Source organism: Lathyrus oleraceus, chromosome 6 (assembly GCF_024323335.1).
Source record: "Lathyrus oleraceus cultivar Zhongwan6 chromosome 6, CAAS_Psat_ZW6_1.0, whole genome shotgun sequence".
Classification (NCBI taxonomy): Eukaryota; Viridiplantae; Streptophyta; class Magnoliopsida; order Fabales; family Fabaceae; genus Lathyrus; species Lathyrus oleraceus.
The window spans coordinates 165,286,550-165,303,816 of NC_066584.1; positions in this window are offsets into that span (position 1 = coordinate 165,286,550).

The window sequence follows — 17,267 nt, forward strand, 5'->3', positions numbered from 1 at the left end:
AATTATTGGATTATTATTATTATTATTGGAATAATAATTATTGGAAAGTATATAAGTTGGAAATAAGAAAAGAGTTTCATTTTGGTAAAGAGGGTTTTACGTGAAAAGCAGAGAAACGGCTGAAAAGAGGAAAAGGGCAAAGAGACAGAACAAGAGGAAGAAGGTGGGAGAAGAGAAAAGCTTGAAGCTTAAAGATTCGCCGGATTAACTCAGGTAAGGGGGGTTTATCGTCGTTTAATGGGTATTATGGGTTAACATGTAATGGGTAGTGATAAACCGTTGAATTGACCCTAATTGGGATGTTGAATGCTGAAAAATTATGTTGGATAAGTTGTGTTAAAGCTGTAATTGAATCTGTATTTGTGTGAGTTGTGATTTCCCGAACGTATAGCTTTTTACGGAATCTGAATCGGAGGTCCGGAAGTCCTCCAACGGCGGAAAATGCGGAGAATTCTGCATTCTGCTTCGTGTTAGCGCAGGAACAGCTTTCTGTCTTGCGTTAACCGGTTAACCCAGGGTGTTAACCGGTTAACACTGTTAGGATTTGTGAAGTATTGCTGTTTTGCTTGCGTTAACCGGTTAACCCAGGGCGTTAACCGGTTAACACTGTTGTGAGTTGTGAAAATATTGTTGTTCTGTCTGCGTTAACCGGTTAACCCAGGGTGTTAACCCGTTAACACTGTTGAGTTTTGCCAGAAAGCGTGTTCTGTGTTGCGTTAACCGGTTAACCCAGGGTGTTAACCGGTTAACACTGTTGGAAAAGTGAAAAATTAATATTTGAATAATGTGTGCATAATTGGTGTTTGGCCTATATTGGCGTATGATGTAATAGGGATTAATTCCCGCTGTTTTGAGCAGTATAGGTATTAGTGGAGTGTGCTAATACTGTGATTAATTATTTGACATGATATGATGTTTTGATACATGTGTTGATGATGTATGATGGTATGCATAATGCTGTGAATGTATATGTTATGTATGCAATTGTGAATGGACTGTTTATGGCTTAGAGTGTGAGCATATGTCCATTGTGGATTATTGTTGATGATTTTGCATTGCTAGGTGATTTAGCATGCATATTGTGGCCTTTATGGTGGTAGCTAATTCCCATGGTGAGGAATTAGTGAGTTAGTCATTATGGACTGTTGTTGATGTTTGCATGCTAGGTGAATTAGCGTGCATAGCATGGCCCTTGGGGTGGTAGCTAATTCCCATGGTGAGGAATTAGTGAGTGAGTCACTAGGTCTCAAATGAGTGGGACTAGTGGGCTTGGTAGCCGTATCTGGATTTGATCGGTGAGGTTGAACTGTATGTTCACGAATAGTCGGTACCGCATGCATGGAGTCTCATTGCATAATGTATGTATGGTGTATAATATGAATGGATGTATTCCAATATTATACGTGTGTTTGTGTTGGCATTGAGTATGAGTATGAATTGTGTTGGTATTGAGTATGATATTTGAATTGATGTGCCGTTACCGAATGTGTGATATGATTAGGGTGATTAATGTGTTATTTACTTAGCATTACATGATATTTTATAATGCTTTTTATATCGATTGAGGAACTCACCCTTACAACTATTTTTCAGGTAACGAGCAGTGATTGAGTAGAAGCTAGTGCTTGGAGTCTAGTGTAGTCTCCTTAGTGGGTCATGCTCTGATAGATGTAACATCGGGACGGGATGTTTTACCTTGTTGAATAATTTTACATGTAATGTGTTACATGTTTTGCATGATTGATTTGATTTCTATCTGCTGCGTATTGTGCAAATGCTTTATGTTTTGAATTAATAAAAGAGCATGACAGTTATTATGGTGAATGGTGTGAAATGATTGTGTGACACCCTTAATTGCATATTTACTCTGATTGATATATTGTTATTTTAATTAAATATTTGGGGTATTTTAGAAGGGTGTTACATTAGTGGTATCAGAGCATAGTCGGTCGAGTCGAGTCGTAATTATTCTGTTTCCCTGTACGGGATAGGTGTTGTGTAACCCTATCAGTACTTATTGTTTTAGCTTAATTGGGTTTTCAGAATAGAGATGGCTGGAAGAGGTAGAGATGATGCTGCGATTGCTGAGGCTCTGGGTATGCTAGCTGGAGTACTTGGAGGGAATCCGATTGTTGTGGGAATGGGAGCTGCTCGTCAACTGAGTGAGTTCCAGAAGAACAATCCTCCAATGTTCAAGGGAGCATACGATCCAGATGGTGCTCAGAAATGGTTGAAGGAGATCGAGAGGATCTTCCGAGTGACTGAGTGTGCCGATAACCAGAAGGTCAGGTTCGGTACGCATATGCTGTCAGAAGAAGCAGATGATTGGTGGGTTGCTACCCGCACTGAGTTGGAATCTGCTGGGAATGCTGAGATCACTTGGGCAGTGTTCAGAGAGAGATTCCTGAGGAAGTACTTTCCAGAGGATGTCAGAGGAAAGAAAGAGATAGAGTTCTTAGAATTGAAGCAGGGCAATCGGTCTGTTACTGAGTATGCTGCTAAGTTCACAGAGCTGTCAAAGTATTACACTCCCTATGATGAGGCTACTGGGGAATTTTCAAAGTGTGTGAAGTTTGAGAACGGGTTACGTCCCGAGATCAAGCAGGCTATTGGGTATCAGCGGATTAGAGTGTTTTCTGATTTGGTTGACTGTTGCAGGATTTTTGAACAGGATACCAAGGCCAGAACGGAGAGCTATCAGCAGAGGGTTGATAGGAAAGGCAAGAATCAGAATGATCGTGGGAAACCGTATGCAGCTGGCAAAGGTTTCCAGAGACAGAGTGGAATGAAGAGGCCTAGTGGGGGAGACTCTAGTGCCCCTGCTAAGTGTTACAGATGTGGTCAGGCTGGACATCATGTCCATGAGTGTACCAGTGCTGAGAGGAAGTGTTTCAAGTGTGGAAAAGGTGGTCATTTGGCTGCAGAGTGCCGGTCGAAGACTGTGACTTGTTTCAACTGTGGAGAAGTGGGTCATATCAGTCCACAGTGTCCTAAGCCGAAGAAAGAGAACCAGTCGGGAGGCAAGGTCTTTGCTTTATCGGGTTCTGAGACTTTTGCAGATGATCGTTTGATCCGAGGTACGTGTTATATTAATGGCTTTCCTCTTGTAGCTATTATTGACACAGGTGCGACTCATTCCTTTATATCTTTGGATTGTGCTGTGAAACTTAAGTTAGAGATATCTGAGATGCATGGAAGTATGGTGATTGATACTCCTGCGAAGGGTTCAGTGACTACTACTTCAGTTTGTTTAAATTGTTCTTTGAGTATTTTTGGTAGAGACTTTGGGATGGACCTTGTGTGTCTTCCACTAGTGCAGATTGATGTTATCCTGGGTATGAACTGGTTGGTGTTTAACCGAGTTTATATCAATTGTTTTGATAAGACTGTGATCTTTCCTGAGATTGAGGAAGGGAAGAGTTTGTTTCTATCAGCGAGGCAGGTGAATGAGGCAGTAGCAGATGGGGCAGAGTTGTTTATGCTGTTAGCGACTTTGGAGGCTAAAGATAAACTGGTGATTTGCGATCTAGCTGTGGTGTGTGATTTTCCTGATGTGTTTCCGGAAGAAGTGAATGAATTACCGCCAGAGCGTGAAGTTGAGTTCTCGATTGATTTGGTACCTGGTACTGGGCCGGTGTCAATGGCTCCGTACCGTATGTCTGCTGTTGAGTTAACTGAATTGAAGAGTCAGTTGGAAGATCTGTTGGATAAGAAATTTATTCGTCCGAGTGTGTCACCGTGGGGTGCACCAGTGTTATTGGTTAAGAAGAAAGAAGGTACTATGAGGTTGTGTGTGGACTACAGGCAACTGAATAAAGTGACGATCAAGAATCGGTATCCTTTGCCGAGGATTGATGATTTGATGGATCAGTTGGTTGGTGCGAGTGTGTTCAGCAAAATAGATTTGAGATCTGGGTATCATCAGATACGTGTGAAAACTGAGGATATTCAGAAGACTGCTTTCAGAACAAGGTATGGACATTATGAGTATTCTGTAATGCCTTTTGGTGTGACTAAGGCGCCTGGAGTGTTTATGGAGTATATGAATAGGATTTTCCATCCGTACCTAGACAAGTTTGTTGTGGTGTTTATTGACGATATTTTGGTGTATTCGAAGTCTGAAGAAGAGCATGCTGAACATTTGAGAGTGGTTTTAGAAGTTCTACGAGAAAAGAAGTTATTTGCTAAACTGTCTAAGTGTGAATTTTGGTTAGAAGAGGTTAGTTTTCTTGGTCATGTGATTTCAAGAGGTGGTGTTGCTGTTGATCCTTCTAAGATAGAAGTGGTATCTAAGTGGGAAGCTCCGAAGTCAGTTCCTGAGATAAGGAGTTTTCTTGGACTTGCAGGCTATTATAGGAAATTCATCGAGGGATTTTCTAAGTTGGCGTTACCGTTGACGATGTTGACCAGAAAGGGGCAAGCGTTTGTTTGGGACTCAAAATGTGAAGAAGGTTTCCAAGAGTTAAAGAGAAGGTTAACTACTGCTCCTATTCTGATATTACTGAGTCCGTCAGAACTATTTGAGGTTTACTGTGATGCTTCATTGTTGGGTTTGGGTGGTGTGTTGATGCAGAATAAGCAGGTTATAGCTTATGCTTCGAGACAACTGAGGGTTCATGAGAGGAACTATCCGACACACGATTTAGAGTTGGCAGCTGTGGTTTTTGTTCTGAAGTTGTGGAGGCATTACTTGTACGGGTCAAGATTTGAGGTTTTCAGTGACCATAAAAGTTTAAAGTATTTGTTTGATCAGAAAGAGCTGAATATGAGACAGAGGAGATGGTTAGAGTTTCTGAAGGATTATGACTTTGGGTTGAATTACCATCCGGGTAAAGCAAACGTAGTGGTTGATGCATTGAGTCGGAAATCATTGCATATGTCTATGTTAATGGTTAAGGAATTGGATTTAATTGAGCAGTTTAGAGACTTGAGTTTGGTGTGTGAGAGTACTCACAATAGTGTTAAATTGGGAATGTTGAAGTTAACGAGTAGTATTCTGGATGAGATTAGAGAGGGTCAGAAATCCGATGTGCTTTTGGTTGATAAGTTGACTCTAGTGAATCAAGGTCAAGGTGGTGAATTCAGAGTTGATGAGAATGGTGTTTTGAAAATTGGTAATCGGGTGTGTATTCCGGATGTTACCGAACTTAAGAAGAGTATTCTTGAGGAAGGACATCGTAGTGGCCTGAGTATTCATCCTGGAGCTACGAAGATGTATCATGATTTGAAAAAGTTATTTTGGTGGCCGGGAATGAAAAGAGAAATTGCGAGTTTTGTTTATTCTTGTTTGACTTGTCAGAAGTCAAAGATTGAGCATCAGAAGCCGTCTGGGCTAATGCAACCGTTGGCTATTCCAGAATGGAAGTGGGATAGTATCAGTATGGATTTTGTTTCTGGTTTACCGAGGACAAGTAAGAATTTTGAAGCTATTTGGGTGATTGTAGATAGATTGACGAAATCGGCTCATTTCATTCCGATCAGAATGGATTATCCGTTAGAGAGATTAGCCGAGTTGTATATTGAGAAGATTGTAAGTTTGCATGGTATTCCGTCGAGTATTGTTTCGGACAGAGATCCTAGATTTACATCAAAGTTTTGGGAAGGTTTGCAGAAGGCTTTGGGAACTAAGCTGAGATTGAGTTCTGCATATCATCCGCAGACTGATGGTCAGACTGAGAGGACGATTCAGTCACTAGAGGATCTTTTGAGGGCTTGTGTTTTGGAAAAGGGAGGTGCTTGGGATTGTTATTTACCTTTGATTGAGTTTACCTACAACAATAGTTTTCATTCGAGCATTGGTATGGCACCGTTTGAAGCCTTGTATGGTAGAAGATGTCGGACACCTTTATGTTGGTATGAGTCCGGTGAGGGTGCTGTGGTTGGACCAGAGATTGTTCAACAAACTACGGAAAAGATTAAGATGATTCAGGAGAAGATGAGAATTGCTCAGAGTCGTCAGAAGAGTTATCACGACAAGAGAAGGAAGTCACTTGAGTTTCAAGAGGGAGATCATGTGTTTCTTCGTGTTACTCCGATAACTGGGGTTGGTCGAGCTTTGAAGTCGAAGAAGTTGACACCTCGATTTATTGGTCCTTATCAGATTTTGGAGAGGATAAGGGAGGTAGCCTATCGTATCGCTTTACCGCCGTCACTTGCGAATTTGCATGAGGTTTTTCATGTGTCTCAGTTGAGGAGGTACGTTCCTGATCCGTCGCATGTAGCCCAAATAGATGATGTACAGGTGAGAGATAACCTGACTGTTGAAACATCACCTATGAGGATCGAGGATCGAGAGATGAAGCAGTTGCGGGGTAAAGAGATTGCCTTGGTAAAGGTAGCTTGGGGAGGACCAACAGGTGGCAATGTGACTTGGGAACTTGAGAGTCAGATGAAGGAGTCTTATCCTGAGTTATTCGCTTGAGGTATGTTTTCGAGGACGAAAACTCTTTTAGTGGGGGAGAGTTGTAACACCCCGATAAAAATAAGATAATTATTTAATTTAAGTTAATATTATATTTATTAATTTAATTAAATAATTAGAATTATTGGATTATTATTATTATTATTGGAATAATAATTATTGGAAAGTATATAAGTTGGAAATAAGAAAAGAGTTTCATTTTGGTAAAGAGGGTTTTACGTGAAAAGCAGAGAAACGGCTGAAAAGAGGAAAAGGGCAAAGAGACAGAGCAAGAGGAAGAAGGTGGGAGAAGAGAAAAGTTTGAAGCTTAAAGATTCGCCGGATTAACTCAGGTAAGGGGGGTTTATCGTCGTTTAATGGGTATTATGGGTTAACATGTAATGGGTAGTGATAAACCGTTGAATTGACCCTAATTGGGATGTTGAATGCTGAAAAATTATGTTGGATAAGTTGTGTTAAAGCTGTAATTGAATCTGTATTTGTGTGAGTTGTGATTTCCCGAACGTATAGCTTTTTACGGAATCTGAATCGGAGGTCCGGAAGTCCTCCAACGGCGGAAAATGCGGAGAATTCTGCATTCTGCTTCGTGTTAGCGCAGGAACAGCTTTCTGTCTTGCGTTAACCGGTTAACCCAGGGTGTTAACCGGTTAACACTGTTAGGATTTGTGAACTATTGCTGTTTTGCTTGCGTTAACCGGTTAACCCAGGGCGTTAACCGGTTAACCCAGGGCGTTAACCGGTTAACACTGTTGTGAGTTGTGAAAATATTGCTGTTCTGTCTGCGTTAACCGGTTAACCCAGGGTGTTAACCGGTTAACACTGTTGAGTTTTGCCAGAAAGCGTGTTCTGTGTTGCGTTAACCGGTTAACCCAGGGTGTTAACCGGTTAACACTGTTGGAAAAGTGAAAAATTAATATTTGAATAATGTGTGCATAATTGGTGTTTGGCCTATATTGGCGTATGATGTAATAGGGATTAATTCCCGCTGTTTTGAGCAGTATAGGTATTAGTGGAGTGTGCTAATACTGTGATTAATTATTTGACATGATATGATGTTTTGATACATGTGTTGATGATGTATGATGGTATGCATAATGCTGTGAATGTATATGTTATGTATGCAATTGTGAATGGACTGTTTATGGCTTAGAGTGTGAGCATATGTCCATTGTGGATTATTGTTGATGATTTTGCATTGCTAGGTGATTTAGCATGCATATTGTGGCCTTTATGGTGGTAGCTAATTCCCATGGTGAGGAATTAGTGAGTTAGTCATTATGGACTGTTGTTGATGTTTGCATGCTAGGTGAATTAGCGTGCATAGCATGGCCCTTGGGGTGGTAGCTAATTCCCATGGTGAGGAATTAGTGAGTGAGTCACTAGGTCTCAAATGAGTGGGACTAGTGGGCTTGGTAGCCGTATCTGGATTTGATCGGTGAGGTTGAACTGTATGTTCACGAATAGTCGGTACCGCATGCATGGAGTCTCATTGCATAATGTATGTATGGTGTATAATATGAATGGATGTATTCCAATATTATACGTGTGTTTGTGTTGGCATTGAGTATGAGTATGAATTGTGTTGGTATTGAGTATGATATTTGAATTGATGTGCCGTTATCGAATGTGTGATATGATTAGGGTGATTAATGTGTTATTTACTTAGCATTACATGATATTTTATAATGCTTTTTATATCGATTGAGGAACTCACCCTTACAACTATTTTTCAGGTAACGAGCAGTGATTGAGTAGAAGCTAGTGCTTGGAGTCTAGTGTAGTCTCCTTAGTGGGTCATGCTCTGATAGATGTAACATCGGGACGGGATGTTTTACCTTGTTGAATAATTTTACATGTAATGTGTTACATGTTTTGCATGATTGATTTGATTTCTATCCGCTGCGTATTGTGCAAATGCTTTATGTTTTGAATTAATAAAAGAGCATGACAGTTATTATGGTGAATGGTGTGAAATGATTGTGTGACACCCTTAATTGCATATTTACTCTGATTGATATATTGTTATTTTAATTAAATATTTGGGGTATTTTAGAAGGGTGTTACAAAAACGACTAATCGTAAGACACTAATACTTTCAAGTGATCTCATATGAGTGGGGTTCTCGCATCAACCTAACGAGTCTGATGTCTTGCAGGTCAATACTACACAACCACCATCCTAACTTAAGTTTTCCTCATAGCTCGGGTATAAAGCTTTTCCTCACACAAATGCCAATAGTCCAGAAAGTTCCAATGATACCATATATTAATAATACAGCAATTGAAAATACAGATAATAAAGGCATATATAGATAGAACAAATAAGAAGTAAATAAATACATAAAAGGAACACTCAAGCACAAAATAAACTAAACTAAGGTGGACTCGCATAAGAGATCATATCTGTCCCCAGCAGAGTCGCCAGCTGTCGCGGTGCGAAAAATACCTGAGCGTAAGGAACACTCGAAATATAAACAAAACAGAGTCGCCACCGAACTTTATTTATTCCCAAAGAGGGAAAGGGGAAATATCGATAAAACCCACAAAAATAAAAAAGAAATGGTCGTCGCAACCAAATCGGGTTCGGGAGTCGGTTATGCAAGGGGAAGGTATTAGCACCCCTCGCATCCATCGTACTCGATGGGACCCATTTAGTTAGTTTTGTGTTAGAGTGTTAGCGTGATACCGTTTGTGAACTTCTACTTATCGAGTGAGAAAAGAGAAAGAAAAAAAGGAAAGACTTAAGGTTTTTTAATATTAATGTGCTTGACAAGATTTCGCAATCCTGCTCCTACGTATCTCCAGGTGCTATGAAGAACTCAAGGCATACGTAGTTCTACCTAAAGAGAACTACTAGATGGATTGCTTTTAAAGAGAGTGGTGCTTGGATCACATTTGAGCGATTAAACCTTTACTTGCTGCTCACTCTTGGAGGCTGAAGTCTTTGTTTGTTTCGCATCAAAATAGATGTTACATACTCTTTTTTGAAAATGTTTTCGGGGTCGCACGAGGGCGGAAAATAAGTTTGATGAGTTTGAGTTGATTTTAAGCGGAGACAGGCATCCAAGCAGGGAGCTCTACTGGAATGCCCGAAAAGGAAGAGGCCTAAGCCCAATCACTCTCTTTTCATCCAAAAGTTTGTTGTGAAAATGTGTGGCAAATTATGTCAAAGTTCATTAACGGAAGACGATTAATCAGACATAGAGCTCTACAACAGTGTCCAAATAATCGGGAAAGAGAAGGTCGATACCCAATCAATCTTTTTCTTCTATAAGAGAAATGACTTAATTCTGGTAATTACTGTATGTTAATATGGAAGATGAATGTTTGAACATTGAGCTCTACAGCAGTATCCTAACATTCGAAACAGAGAAAGTCTAAACTTAATCAGTTTCTTCCATTTTTATTGAGAAAAGATAAATAATCTTATTAATTAACTTTTATTAGTGAAAAAAAAACGGCATGATATTTGACCCAACACCTAAATAAGGTTCTAATCCTAGATTTAAGATATTATTTAAAATTTAAAGTAAATCAATTTTGAATAATTTTCCTTAATCAAGGTCCTAATTATTTTATAAGCATAAGAGGTGCTTTTTATGATAGGTATAAGTTTCAATTAGAATCATAACCTAAAAAAAAAGTTGAAATAAACAATTAATAAAAATTATTGAACTTTTGTCCATTTTAAAAAAGAATTCCATATGTTGCACAAGAAAGCTAAAGAGAAACTTCAACCAATATATCAATCACGTGCACACTTTTTCTAGATTTTAAATAAACTAGTAAAAAATTGTTATAAAAGATAATAAAAATATATGAAACAAAATCAACAATGTATGAAAAGCCTTGAATACAAACATCACGTACAATACTAAAAAAAATGATAATGTTTCTGTGTTCTAGATTAATTGTAATTTTAAATATTTTTATTCAACTTTTTAAGTTTATTATATATTTAAATGATTAAAAAAAACTCTGTATAATCCAATTTAGATATATGAATCATATTTTCACATAAGTAGACAATTTTATGCCAAGTAACACAATTATAATATTAAAGAAGCAAGTATATTTAGTGGACATTTAATATAACATGATATAACACACATGCTTATTTTTTTGTCTATGTTTTCATTATGGTTTCACATGTAGACAAAAATTGAAAATTAAAACATGTTTATCATCCTAACAAGCTGTATAAACAAGAATCTATAACTCAATAACTGTCCTCTCTCTCATACAAAATTGAAACAAAAATAAAAGGAGAACCTTTCTTCTTCACTCAATGTTCTTTATCTTTTCAAAATCAACACTAACCCTCCTTTCTCATTCAAAGAAACAAAATTTAAAAAGGGTAAAAAGAGTATTAGCGATCCAAACCTCCAAATGGATGATGTCGGTGATGCAATTGAGGGGTGCACGACGGCAGCTGCACGAGACACGGTGGGGGCGTGTGGAATGTGATTCGTTTCAGTTTCAGAATGGTGGTCAGAGTGATATACGGTTCAGCGGTGAGCGATGGTTTCAAACTCACGGTTGTTTCGATTATGACTCGAATCTTCTTCTCTTTTTTTGTGTGGCTCATGCATGTTGTTTGTACTCTTTTTCCTTACTACTCGTTGTTATTTGATGATTGGGCTTGATGTTGTTGTTAGAGAGAGTTTGAAATAAGTTACGGTTATGGAGGTTGTAGTTTTTGAAGTGTCGCTGCTTTGAAACGGCGATGGATGCTTGCGAAAGGTCACTGTATGGTAATTACAAGAAAATGAGGATTATGTTGGTTTTTCAAGTAAATTCATAGTATTGTATGTGTGTTTATTACGGTAAGTGAATGAATGTTGGATGAGAGGGATGATGGTGTATTTTAAATGGAGTGTGTTTGCGGTTTACTGTCATGAAAAAGAGAGGAAAGTGATGTGTTATTGTGCTGCATTTTCAGTAGAATGAAAACCTCATTTTTCTTGATTTCTATTTTTACTTTTCATTTGAGAGAGAAAGTGAGGTATGAATCCAGCTTTTTCTTTATATTACCAACAAAGAGAGATATATCATAGGTGTGTGTGAGACACCTTGTTTTTTATTCAGAGGGAGGGAGTTTTCCGCCTGAAAAATATGAGAGAGAGATAACGTGTGGGTTGGTTTTAGTGCTCTTCCAAGTTGTTGTGAGGTTGACTTGAGAGATGCAGTGAGTAGGTCAGGTTATGGGGCTCAAGAAAAAGTTATGTCAATCCAAGTAGCAGAAAAAGAAAAATTAAGTACATCAATAGCATGAAATATGATGATGTGAATGCAATATCACGTGTGAATAGAGGTAGAATTCTACTATCAACCAAATTATCTTATTTTCTATTTCATTTCCCCTTTTTTTTTGGTATTGAAATATGTTAGTTAAAAAAGAATAAGATACAAATCTATCATTTTCAATAAATTCAAATTAATTACTCATTAATCCTAGTTAATTTAAATAATTATTTTGACTAAAAAATAAAAAATAAAGGAATAACAACTTTTAAGTGTTATGTGAAACAAAATGCATGTTGTGACAAGTATAAAATGCAAACAACTTTTAAATGCATTGAATTCATGACTGAATAATCGTGAACAAATAACCAGATGCAAATGAATTGCTCTTGGACCATTTACTGCTGATTCTCAAACACAAACAAAACCTATAAAGATTCAGACGATGACAACACTTTTGATTATCATCTTCTGAACCTCTGAAATAAGATGCAACATAATGAATGATGCATGGAGATTTGAGAAATCAAGTTTTTTTTTATTTCTTAATCAACAAATGACTGAATGAGTGTCATCAAGACCAGATAAAATGCCAGAATTCATGACTTTTCATCTAAACTCTGATAAATGCTTTTAACTTATGAAATGCGTCACAAAATGGATTAATTTTACTATAAGGATACAAGTGAAAACTCAGGGTAAAATTTAGGGTATGACACCATCATTGGTGCTTGAGTCTATTAGTCATAACCCAAGTCCTTGGTCTCATAACTTCCATTCATCATGATCATAGAAGCCTAAAATTTAATCCATTTCAAGTGACATATTCATGTATTTTCATTCAATTGGCCAATTCCTTTCATTTTCATCCTTAAAATATCCATTACATACAAAATATGCAAGTAAATGTCATAATACATTGCAAAAAACTCATTTTTGGAAGTTTCAGCTCTGTGACTTGACTCATGACTCGAAGCAAAACCTTCGGGTCCAAACAAGTCGACTTAATTATGGGAAACTAGAGTGAGTCGACTCATCCATTCCTTACATCGACTCATTCCCTTTTTTTTCTTGAACTTTGTCCCTTCGGGTCCAAATAGGATGACTCCCAAGTCGACTCAATTCTAGAAAACTTGAATGAGTCGACTCGTCCGCCCTTTTCGTCGACTTATGTCCTATTTTTCTTTGAACCATTTTGATGCGGGTCCGAACAGGTCGAGACATAGGTCGACTCAACCCTGGAATAAACTTTGTTTGAGTCGACTCATTCCATGTTTGAGTCGACTCATAGCTTATTTTACAGGAATTTTTGCACTGCTGTGAGAATTGAACCACTAGATCGAAACATGAACCCCCATCATTGAAGATAGCTAAGGCTTGCAATTCAAGACAAATGCACACCTGCATAAACACCAGAAAAAGACCATGAGTCAGCTGAAGCATCCTGCAGAACCTCATTCATGTCACGACAGTTCTCGGTATAAGCACTCGACGAAACTTCAAATAAAGCTTCAACCAAGTACATGGTGAATACAGTAAATCTGCGGCAAACAAGTGCAACAAAATTCACAAACAACTATCAGTTGGCAATGTATAGCAAAACAAAGGAGTAGCAGAACCCATAACAGAGTTTGGCTCACAGAAGGTTCAACATGTCATAGCATCACACTTGAATTGTCATTTACCTACAGCTGCAAGTCATCCACACCAGAGCCAATTGAATAACAGGCCATAAACAAAACTTCAAAGCCAAATCCACTTAAGGTCAACCTGTTATAACCAATCACTATTGGAATCACTCAAAACTAACCAATTAACCAATTAACCAATCCAACCAACTAACTTCCAACTCAGTGAGTTAACCAACTAAACTCACTGAGTTCACCCCAACTAACTCCTAAGCTGACTCCTAACCTGACAATAACTAACTCCAAGCCATATTAATCTCAAGCCTAATCACTATAAATCTACATCTTCATCATCATTTCAGGGACCTCGCCTTTTGGCAATCATCACCTTCAATCCTCTGCAATCATTCTCTCTGAATCCTCTCCCTCTTACACTCAAAGCTCAATTTCTAAAACTCCATTGAAGCTTCACATTGAAGCTTCAAGAAGAGAGAGCTTAACCTCATCACACTACATAATTTTTGAAGAAGAAGAATTGGAAAAAAAGTAAATCGGAAGGAAGTAAAGGCAATACTGTACCTGTTTGTACAAGTGATTTTCCGTCTTCATCTTCTCCGATCAACACTCGCCGGAGCAAGTCTCAACTTCGGACGTAGGTCCATTTTCATCATTTCATTGCATTTTGGTTGCTATGCTGAACCTTGCACCATGTTGTTGCAAACCCCTATCATGAGGAACCTCGAATCTTATTCATGGAGGTGTATTCTAGATTTGATCTTTTAGGGGTTCTTAAGGATTTGGTTTCAGTTATGGATCTAGGGCAGAAGTTAGAGAAGTTGGATGTTAGATTCTTGTTCAGGAGATCGAGACGAAGATGGAGGTGGTTCCACTATCCATTTCTGGCGGCCACCGCAGCCGAAAGCGATTTCCGGTGCGGTGACCCATGGTGGAGTTCCAGCGCCGGTGGTCTGGGTTTCCGGGAAGAGCACGGATGCGTATTCAAAATTATGCTGGTTTTTTCCAAGTCAATTGGGCTTAATTCTATTTGGTCTTGGTTTATTCCAAGCCCAATGCAGTACCCTCTCACTCCAATTTCTCTACTGCACCCCCTGGCTGAAAAGAACATGTTCAACATTGGGCTTTGGCAACTGAAGCCCATGCATTTGTACCCTATCTTGCCCTCTTTTTCCAGCACACACCCAAACCGGGCCTGCACCCCCTGTTATGCAAAAGCCCATTCTCTTTTCTTTGTTTTTTGTTTGTTATTTAGTTTTGTTAATTAGATAATTTTGATTGTTACAATTTAGCTTAATTAGACCAATTAGGAGTTAATTAGGATTGCCAAAATATTAGCAATATTGTTAGGTTTGTTAAAACTCTTGATTTAAATTTGAATAAGAATTTTTAGGAATATTAATAGTTTTAGAAATTGGAAGATTTTAACACCTAATAGCATTTTTAGCAATAGAGTAGTTTAGAATTTAATCGAGCTTAACTAGAATTTTCATAATTGGAATTCTTGATTCAATAACCATAAATTTGTCAAAAGACCATTTTACCCTTTAGGGGCAATTTTGGACATTTTTTCCTATAATCACATGCTCCTTTAAGAATAGAATTTTGTTGGTGTAAGCCCTAGAGGCCAATACTTTTGGTACTTGTATCGAATTATTTATTAATAATAAAAAGGCATTTTCTTTATTATGGTTGATTAATAAAGTCCCTGGAATAGATAGTCCGTTTAATGTATTAAGTGTGACTTAATCATGAGAACACATTAAACATAAGGACACTATTCTTAAAGTATCCGTAGTCGAGCTTTAGTGTGAAGTGGGATAACATTAAAGCATTAAGACTATTATGTTTGTAGACTGATGATCACATCTCATGGATCATGGATAAAGAGTTATCAAGTCTTAAACATAGGTATGAATATTAGGAGTAATATTTATACCGGATTGACCCGCTATGAGAATACTATATAGAAAGTTATGCAAAGTGTCATAAGTTATTCTCATGGTGATAATAGTGTATACCACTCTTCGACCTGAAACCACTATGGATCCTAGATGTAGAGTCGAGTGCTTTATTGCTGATCCAACGTTGTCCGTAACTGGATAACCATAAAGACAATTGATGGGTACTCCACGAAGCATGCTGAGGGACATGAGTGTCCTAGATGGAATTTGCCAATCCTGCGTAACAGGATAAATGTCTATGGGCCCAATATTGAACTGGACAAGGGTGACACGGTCTATACCTTGTGTTCAATATAGACATGAGGGCAAAGGGGTAATTATACACATAATTATTATCACAAGAGGTTTTGTCAGATCACATGACATTTTCGTGACTTGGGTAGCAGTGATGTGTTGCTAGATACCGCTCACTGTTTATTATGTTAAATGCGTGATTTAATATAATTGCCAACATCGCGAAAACCTATAGGGTCACACACAAAGGACGGATTGATGAGAGATAGAATAATTAAGGAACATCGTAAGGTACGGTGTACTTAAGAAGAATACGAAGTATGGTAAGGTACCAAATACTTAAGTGATTTTGGCATATTATGAGATATGGGCCAAAATACATTTAAGTGGGCTTTTTGGCTTGAAGCCCACACAAGTGGTTCTATAAATAGAGCTCTTGTGCAGAAGCTTTGTATGGGAATACAACACAACTGAAGAGTTGGAATTTCGTATCTCTCTCTCACTCAAAGCCTTCATTCATAACAGCTAGCACTGCGATTGAAGGAATCCGTTCGTGTGGACTGAGTAGAGACGTTGTCATCGTTCAACGTTCGTGATCGCCCCGTGGATCTGTATCAAAGATTTTGATCATTATCAGAGATCTGCACCAAAGGTTTGAATCGCCACAAGAGGTAACGATTCTATCACTGATCATGCCCATTCGTAAGGATCACTAAATGGAGAAATTTTTAAATTCCGCTGCGCCTTGGATGGCAATTCTCCAACAAAATTAACATAGAATTTTAATCCAAAAGTCTTAAAAATTAACATGCTCCCTTAGTATTTTTATAACATATAATTTGTAATCAACTATGGCATAACCCCTTAGGATAGTCTAATTCAATTCTGACCATTAGATTAGGTGCTAACCTAGTTTTCAAACCAAATCAAACCCACAATTCAAATTGATCAAAAGCCATTTTGATTAATTAAATCCTTTGAACCTGTATAATCCCACAGTCTAAATTGAGTGACCAAAAGACCCTTGGTCACTGAATGAGATTTTTTCTTTTAAGCTGTGGAGCTCGAAGCCTCAAGTCAGATTCTCGATCAAGGCATCCTTAGTCATACCAATCAGCGGATTATACAAGTACTTCAAAGGTGAAACTGCAAAAGCTTGTTAAATCAAAGTTGGAATTGTGTGGCATGATCCTTAAGTAATAGAGAAGGAATGAGACTGGAGAATTCCTACCCCCATTATGGGTATCTTTGGGTATGGGAAGAATGACCCAACGCTCATCGTATTCACCTTTATTCATAGACTTTAGCACAATTCGAATCATACGATTGACAAGTCTCACTCTTCATAAAGCATCATGCAACAAGCAAGGACTACATCAACAACTTATCAATCCCGAATCAAGTTGCACGACACGAGCGTTAAGCAATAGAGAAGGAGTGGGACTGGAGAATTCCTACCCCCATTCTGAATTTCTTTGGGTATGGGATGAATGACCCAACGCTCATCGTATTCACCTCTATTAATAGACTTTAGTGCAATTCGAATCGAACGATTGATAAGGTCTTCATCGACACAAGAAACAACAACAAATATTCTCCTCCACTTGAAAGTTAAGACGAGACTTACATGCCACGAGCCTTAAGTAGTAAAGAAGGAATGAGACTGGAGCTTTCCTACACTCATTCTGGATATCTTTGGGTGCGAGACATTTGGCTCGTTGCTTATCGTATCCACCGTTACTCATAAACTTTAGTCTGATTC